General features: G+C 38.6%; 2 protein-coding genes across 2 annotated transcripts in view; one reads left to right on the top strand and one right to left on the bottom strand.

Moving 5' to 3' along the window:
- Window positions 1-9,014, bottom strand: part of LOC108755089 (unconventional myosin-Ie-like) — a 39,112-nt gene that overhangs the window by 13,796 nt on the left and 16,302 nt on the right. The window lies entirely within an intron of this gene.
- The window catches only part of LOC108755090, a 13,302-nt gene that overhangs the window by 856 nt on the left and 3,432 nt on the right, over window positions 1-9,014 (top strand). The gene's annotated exons all lie outside the window — the stretch shown is intronic.

Raw genomic sequence — 9,014 nt, forward strand, 5'->3', positions numbered from 1 at the left:
TATATATATATACACCCAACAGTAACAGCTTCTCACAATTTGCTACGGTTGAACGAGATAGTTTCTGCGATTTACGTCCGCCTGGCAAATTTCGCAACGACGGTCGCAACGATCAATTTAAATAGCAAAGAGACAAGGCGAAGGAGATTCGTCATGTACAATGACGTTCGGATATGGAAGTGGCGGCATTCAGATTTTATTGTCGCGGTTATCCCCGCTATTGCGCTCGTAAAGTCAGAGAACTTAAATCTCATTTTTCGCGTACGCAGCGTGACAGGTGATCTGTAAAGGTACAGTTGTAAAGGATTGTTTAGGAGGCGACAAATAGTCGGCGAAACGGAAACTTACAGCGCCTCTGTTCGTCGCCTCTGAAATACGACCGTTATTAACGATACCTCTCGATTGCGGAAATATACAATTCTCGAGTTAAATCTCGTAATTACAAGACTATTATTAAGATATTTCTCGTAAGATATTTGATAAAAAAGTTAAAATAGAAAAGGAAAAAAATAATCGGTAAAAATGGAAATTATATAAGTCGCCACTGAGAGATACGACCGTCATTAGCTTTCAATCACTTTTGATTGCGACAAATTTACAATTCTCTAACTAAATCTCATAATTATACGAAAGAGTATTGCAGGATATCTCATAAGATATTTCGTGAAAAGTCAAAGTAGAGAAAAGAGGAAAATAATTTCGAGACGATTTTAAAAATAAATCTGCGCCTATGCGAATTGCGTCTTGATATCAAGTATGTAAGTCGATATTCATTTATAGATACTTTGCAATTGTCGGTGCGTGTTAGATTAAACCGCTCGCTATCCGCCAATGTTCTTTAATGAAACTTAATTGCTGTGCGCCTCGTTATGAAACGCCATCGCGGCTGTAGTTCGAACAAAGAACGTAGTCCGCCACAAAGTCGTAATCGAACGAGCCTCATAAACGTTCGCGTAGTGCTCTTAACCATTCTCGACAAGCTTGATTAACGTTAGAAAAATGATGAGAGTACGGGGGAAATAATCGGAGCGGGAGAAACACAAGTCGCTTCGCAATGCCTTCGGCACTGATTAATCGCTTTCAAATCGCTTTTTCAAATTTCCTTCTTCTCTAGAACAGCTTCCTTCGCCGTCCGTACAATGTACGGAGGGAAGAAAAGCATCCCATATAACAAAGGAGTTTGTAGAACATTATTGCAACGTTACAATGGTTGCGTTCGGAGAAAGCAGTTAATGTAATCGTTGTAAAATTTTTTAATACGATTGGATCTTTTGCTCTTAGTTTCTATCTCACTGAATCTAAATGTATAAACTGATCATATTAAAGAATTTTACAACAGTTGCAAAGCTGCTTTCTCTGCTGCGCACATATTACTACAATATTGCTGTAATGTTGCTGAAACAATTTGTGCTGTATGGAATACAAGTGACGAGGTGACTTGTACACTAATTTTTATGTCCAAGTAAAAGTGGAAACATTTGAAATTGTAAAATGTAGATTTTACTTAACAGCGCGTTAAAATCTATTGAGGATCTTACGGTTTAATCCTATTTTTAACGTCAAATTGACGTAAAAATGTATTTCATATAAAAGCGGATTAAACCATGAAATCCTCAATACATTTTATGTTGTGCTGTTAAATAAAAAAATTGGCACTTTATAATTCGAAATATTTTCATTTTACTTTTACACACAGATTAAATCGACGTGTGGAAGCTTTAATATTCACTAGTGCATTCGCTAATGCGTCCAACCGAATTCGCTATTTGACTCGGGCGCGAGCGAAAGAGTGCGATTACGTAAAGGGCCAATTAACTCTTGAGCGACCGCTCGTTTTCGTGTCCGCTGCGGGACACAATCGTGATCGATTTATCAAAGCGGCCTCGCGATGACTCGCGCGTTTTCAGACAGGAGATCATTTCCTGCGCGGCGAACGGAAGGAGAAAAGGCGCGGTGCTCTAGTTGCGGGGTTTTTTTCTTTTTTTTTTTTTTTTTTTTCTTTTTCAGCGAGCGGGACGTAACACTTTTATTTTAACAAAACGCAGCCGTCGATATTCCGACGAACAAGCGCCGAATAACGATCGTCAATTTTACCACTTCACGCGTCATACGGTCGACTATACCATTTCTGTTCGCCGTTGTGTAATTCTTCCTCTTTGTCGGGATTTCGTAACGTGCGCCCAAGACGCGAGGAAAGAAAGAACGGTGCCGTTTTTGCTTTTTCAAAAAGGGATTGTAAATATAACATTCGATAAATAAAGGATCTGAACGGGCAAACTGTGAATTTTTTACTTTTTATTGTACTTATAAATTCAATGTGAATTTATATACAATGTATCTGCAATCTTGTAAACTGCGCGCGCCAAATTTAATCATTAATTAAGATCCTTTCTAATTGTAAGATGTCTATGAGCATCTCGATATTATTAAATTGCTTGTCAATTTAATTATTGCTCTAGTACTGTTAAAATGTTGCGTTTCCAGATTAAAAATTCAATTCGGCGCGCAGTTCGCAGGACTGGATGTGAGGGTAGAAATTCACACCGAGTTATTTAAGCACTAAAGATTCAGTTTTATCGTTTGGAGCCTTTATTTTCTGTTTACTGTGTACTTACATTACAGTACTTACAAGACACATTTATTTATTGTGAAATAATATTGATCTAACAGGTAGCGTTTATACGCTTGAAAGTCTTGTAACTATTCCGGATCTCGAGAGAGATATTTCTCGCGATACGGGGATTGTTTAACAATAAATACACTTATGCCCGTCTTTCTGTCACAGATTGGTTAACTTTGCGCTCAGTTTATACAAGTTGCTCCTCGTCCTCTTTCTTTTTTGGTAATTCTTTGAATTGGAAAATACCGAAGAGTTAGTTAGAATCGAGATGAAAATAAATTGGCAGAAACAGGCTTTAGACAATATCCTAGAGGCAAACTCCTCCGGGCCTTGACCGCACGGCTCTCACTTTCGTTCTGCTGTGAATTTAATTGCACCTCCGCCTTCCTCGCCCCCGAACCGATCGACGATCGGAGAACGATAACGCGGCCCGCGAGTATTTACGTAAGAACAGCAAGTGCCCGTAAGTATGGCGTGGGAGTCGACCAGTTCGCATGCAACCGGCAGCAGCGTTTCCTCGACTTTCTAAGTTCCGATACCTCGTTGACCATCACCGTTGTCTGCTGTGCGTGACTTAACGTGGCGATATGATCGAGGAGAGTTTTACCGAGTAGTTTTCCAACAATCTCACCGAGCTCATCTCGAATCGGCCACTTTCTAGGAATCCCCCCCTCCCCCCCCCGTGTCGCGAAAAATATCTTTGAACATCTAAAACAGCATTTATCCTTTACAATCATGAAAGAACGCAAACGTGCCGACGTCTCGACTTTCAATCGTGCATTGATCCCATTGCTGTCCGCGCACGATTACGAATACTAATTAATAGTGAAATCGTTTCAGCACACATCATCGATTTCGCCTTCTTACAACTCTATTCCTTTATTTATAAGCGGACTCCTTTGTTTTATTGTAAGATGTAATGTATCGTGATGTATTACGCGGCGTCATAAATTTTTCATCGCGAGCAGAACAATGTAAAGGTTAATTAAAAACTTGCCGGTATAATATCCAATACGGCAGTATTCTCTCAGTAAGAAATTCAACGAATAATTAATTTCATAATAAATATTTATAATGGATTATTATGTGTGTAATTGTAGTGATATCGCGCATATATATAATATATAATTGTAATATCTTAAATATATATATTTACAATAGCTATATATATGTAAAATGCACGCATTTCATTTTTATACTTTCAAAGCATAGAAATATTTCTTCTCAAGTATCTGTCTAATTCTTTATAAATCACGCTACTTCTTAAGGATGCATTATACTTGTTATTTAGTAAAATGAAAAAATTTCGAAAAATTTACAGATTTTTCTATATTCTATAATATTTGAAGTAACACACAAATTGTTAAATTTGGCGACGATTCAAAACTTAGATAAAACATTATTTTAATAAGAAGTAGATGTTAAAAAAAAAAAAAAAATTAAGATAAAACGAGAAACTTTTTATGTTACTATAAAATTGTATTGTTAAGTATAATTACTTGTTGTTGTGTTTCATATATGTAAGTATATAACATTGATATTTTTCTACGAAAGATATCAATTTCAGTAACTTTTAATAGAGATAGGTACATCCTTAAGTATTTAAATTCTTCTTATTGTTAAAACATTTTTCGCGCGGATATAACTGCATCGGCTACTATTTATGAATCCCTCTTTGCATTCAAATTATTCGTTCCAGTCTCGTATCGCGTACGCACGGAGGCTGCGACAATAAATTTTCCTCGTCCTACTTCGCCGCCGTTTCGTCTTCATTCGCTCACGAGATCTACATACGATGGCGGACGCGACGCGACTCGTAGATTGCTTGTATTGCCTGGCACACGACCGGTTTTTTTATCATTTGGACAAAAAATCGGCTGCCATCATTCTGCGTGCGAACTAGTTTCTAACTTTGCCCCGCATTTTGCGCGACGCTATTCCGGATGGGAGAATTTTGCGCGACGTTAAAATTCGATCCCAGTCACGATTGATGGATGGTCTTCCGCTTTTTACCTAGACGTTCATTAATTACAACTGCAAACCACAATGGGCGATGAATAACAAATCTGGGCACGTATTACGGAACTGTTCGAAATGGATTCCGATCGAAATTATTTTATTTTCCCTGGAAAACACAATAGGAAACGAAGAAACAAATGAACAATTCTGATCGGGGGGCGGGGGGGGGAGGAGGAATTCATTCCGAATAATCCTATAATACGTGCCTCGTCCTATTTAAACGGACCTCGTCCACGATTAGCAATAGAGCGGCATAGATCCATCACATTCCATTTGCGCGATACTTTACGATCGATATATAAAACTTGCAAGTGGCTCTTCAAGTTGCGGACCAGCAAAGAATTTTCACGCTGCATAAAGAAAATTTATTCTGTCGTTAAAGTTTTGAAACTCGTCGAGTCTCTTCGCTTGCCAACTATTCCACTTAAAAGAATTGTTCGAGGCTACAGTGATATCTGATTATCAACAACGGAGGTGGTACCTTCTCTGAAATTTAGTTATCTTAAAGTGGTCATTAACGTTCAGAAAAAAGATCATCAAACTTTGCTATTTCCTGTTCTTTCTTCCTAGCGGAAATTCTGAAGACGTTCTTACGATTAAGGGGAAACCGCGTAAATAATTTCGATTATTCTCCGACCGCAATGAAAGACTCGATCGAGTCTGTAACTTTCTCGAAAATTAAGCATATTTACTTGGACTTTCTGAGCCTTCGCGAAGGATATAGGAAGTAAAAATGATGAGCGTTCACACACAGGGTACAATTAGACAATCGAGATGTACAACTCGGCTTTCTAAATAAAAACTCGTGGTAAACTCGAATGCACGGCAAAAGCCTAGCTGTAGAATTTCGACGACGCGCAGAGAGACTTTTTTACTAGCCAGTTAACTTACACAGGAAGAAAATGATTTGTTAGAACAATTGTAACTCTCATTGATTCAGCAAATTTACAGCCGTAATATACAGACAGCAATTTTAAAGTAACAAAGATGTACAGCTGATTGTAGATAATCATATTTGTTATACTAGCACAGCAAATTTGTCCGATTCAGCAAAGATAACTTTTTATGAAAACTAATTCAACGTATAGATGCAAATTTTTAACAAAACTGTCTAAGATGGCTTCGCTGCTGCAACGAAGAAAACTTGTTAGTGGCCATTTTTATTGTAGCAAAGAATTAACTGAATAAGCACACTGATAATTTCTTATCGGACATACGATTTCTTTATTGAACTATCAAATCGTCTTATTGTTAATTATAAATTATCGAATTCGCGCAGCAAGCTGTAGCTCCGATGAGCCCATCTAATCTATTTATTTTCTCGTAGCGATATTGTAATTCGGTAAGCAACACCGTCAAGTCGTCCCACGAATCGCGTCATGATGGATGAGAGAAGAGAGAGAGAGAGAGAGAGAGAGAGAGAGGAAAATTGTTGGTTGGCAAGGGGAAAAAATGTACGCGTGTAAAATGCACCGCGACGGTGACGTCGACACGAAATGTCAGGGTGCGCGATTCGGTGAGAACCGTCGCTTGACAGGTCGGCTCCCCACGTGGAGAGTCGCACGCTCCGCTTCATCGAGCGTTCGGTCGAGCACGTTCACCAGGGCAACGATTGCACTTGCACTTTTTAAGAGAACCTGTTCACCATACCGGAGCCACACCCACGGTGTGCCGAGAGAGACGCGAATCGACGAGACCTGGAGACGTAGATCTCGCGAGAGAGCGCGTGGTCTACGGGAAAGAAGGGATCCGCCCGTTATATATTTGTACTTCTGCTGGGCGAACGGTAATATGAGAGCACTTGTGTACTGTATTTACCCTTCGTGTAAATACATATGTTTTGCGAAAACCGGAATGTTTGATTAACGTCCGGGATCTGCCCATCCTCACTTTACTTTACTTGTCCTTTACGTATTCTGAAATGTTCGCTTTCTCGATGTAGGCCGCCATCGCGATCGAATTGCTCAATTTATTTAGTTATTACAATACACGCGTTAGATCGTTGCTTCTTGAATTTATATTGAACATTTGTCTTACTTTCGAGATATTGTTTCTACTTTTAAGACCTTTCACTGATTGTAAAACGTGATCTAGAAAGTATTTAGTTTCAGAAATCCTTAGAGATTTTCTAACTGCGGAGAAACATTCTTGATCAGAAATCACATTCTTGGCTACGATTAGCACCTCAGTTAAATCGCTTTCGTAATACAGTTATAATATTATTCTGTATCGTATATATGCATTGCAACTTTTCTTAGTCGACTGGCCGCCGCTAGATTGCACGATAATTATTTCTGTTTTTATAATTTCTTATAAGAGATAAATAGAGTTATCATACATGTACATTTTTTTAATAAAATTTCTACCGACAATGGGATTATATCAAACAAATTAAGAGGCTAGTGGAGAAAGTAGTGAATAAAACCGAAAAATCGTTTCCAACGATTCGCTACAGGAATAGAAAAAGATTGTAATTATTCGGTCGGCACGGATATTGTCACGGTCGAAAGAAAAAAAAAGGGACAATTTTATTCGCTCTTTAGAAACGTAATTTTTACTACAATCGCGAATTGACGAGCGCTAGAATTGATTGCTGACAAATACAATAGATTCGCGAATCATGTTTTTCATGCTTGACAATACCCGTGCCGACTCGAAAATTTTCCGTACAATATAATCTATAATTTCATTCATATGATGCGGAAGTGGATTTTCAGTCCTAGTTGGAGAATATGCTTTTTTAATAACGTCAATAATAAATAGAAAGGAGATTTTCGTTCATTTTCGCAAAGTTCAATTTTTTATATTATATATTATTTTTTATATTATAAATGTGCGAGGAAGGATCTCGTGTATTCGACATTTAAAATAAAATATTGACAAAATTCTATTAAGAGGATTCTAAAGTCAATGTCGGAAGTCGATAAAAAAAATGTAATTTTCCAACTTTTTTCGTTCTTGACATAAAGCTGACTGGTTCGGTCGTTTATATTTTAATTATGGAAAAAGATTCGTTTTCTACAAAAATTTATATAATATAAAGGCAGTTGGAAAAATACTTATGTGAAAAATAATTGGTGGTAAAACAGGCAACTTTAGAATTCCTTTAATTCTTCAAATAAAATAAGATGAAAACAATGGCTCATAGTTCACCTCGTATTTTGCAAAATGTGAAACCTCTTGAAAGCAGTCTTCCGTAAGCGAATGAAATATATTATATATCACGAAATAAAATCCACTGTGGATCGCGACCGGGAAACGCCACACGGAATTAATAATAATTAAGCTATAAATAACTAGAGAGGAGAAGGACCTGACAGTTGCATAAGCATTGTGAAATAAGCTTTTTGCCACGCCATTCAACCTTGCACCTCGCACCTCGATTGTGTGCAAGGTGAGTGTATTATCCGGGGAAATAATCTCTCGATCCCGTTCAATTATTGCACCATCATTGGAGAGGAGAGCTGGATGCTTATTGGAACGTATCGTCGTACCCGGCGGGCAATTATCATTTTGCGGTTAAACCAGCGTGCAATTTATAGAAACGGTGAGATGATTTCATCCCAACGTCAAACGCTACGATTCATTTCCAGCTCAGCATTCGTCGACGTTACACAAAGCATTGGAGATACAATGCCCGTCGCATTTTGTACTCGGTTAATCGCCGGACGGATATCGATCCGCTCCGAATCGAGCGTTTGTTGTACGAACAAAAGATCGGTAGATCGGGAAAATTATCGGGAACGCGCGAACTATGAAGCGGCAAAAGTGTAACGAGTCGTTATTCGGCTTTGATTCGCCACTTTTCTCTTCGCGATCTCTTCTAAAGAATTTATGCCTCGCAACATTAGCGGCAACGTCTAGGTCTAGCTGGAAACGTACACACACACACACACACACACATATATATATATATATAGAGAAAATTGTAGAGCAATTGTCTTTGAATGCGCATTCCTGAATACGCATACGCCTTACGTAAGGAAAACAAGAGAAATTGTATCATTTTGTCCGCCGGGCGGACCGCTCACGCGAGTAAAACTTTCACCACGTTTATTGCTAACGCGCTCGTTACCACGGCGTGGTCGAGCACGTCGGCGTCGTTATCTTGTCCCGTTATCTTGTCGTGGCTTCCTGCCACGGTTTTTCGGCAGTGAAGAAAAACGCCTCGTGAAATTGCCGAAGCCGAATATTCTAATCGTCGAAAATACGTAATACCTACTCGCCCACGCAATCGACCTGATTACACGAATATCCTATTTCACGCAACGACTAATCGCAGATTATCAATTTCCGGCCTGGCGAAATTTCAATTGGAGACACATACACATAAGCGTCACATATATTCTTATATGCGTTGACCAACCGCAACGTT

The sequence above is a fragment of the Trachymyrmex septentrionalis genome, unplaced genomic scaffold (genome assembly GCF_001594115.1).
Source record: "Trachymyrmex septentrionalis isolate Tsep2-gDNA-1 unplaced genomic scaffold, Tsep1.0 scaffold83, whole genome shotgun sequence".
Taxonomy (NCBI): domain Eukaryota; kingdom Metazoa; phylum Arthropoda; class Insecta; order Hymenoptera; family Formicidae; genus Trachymyrmex; species Trachymyrmex septentrionalis.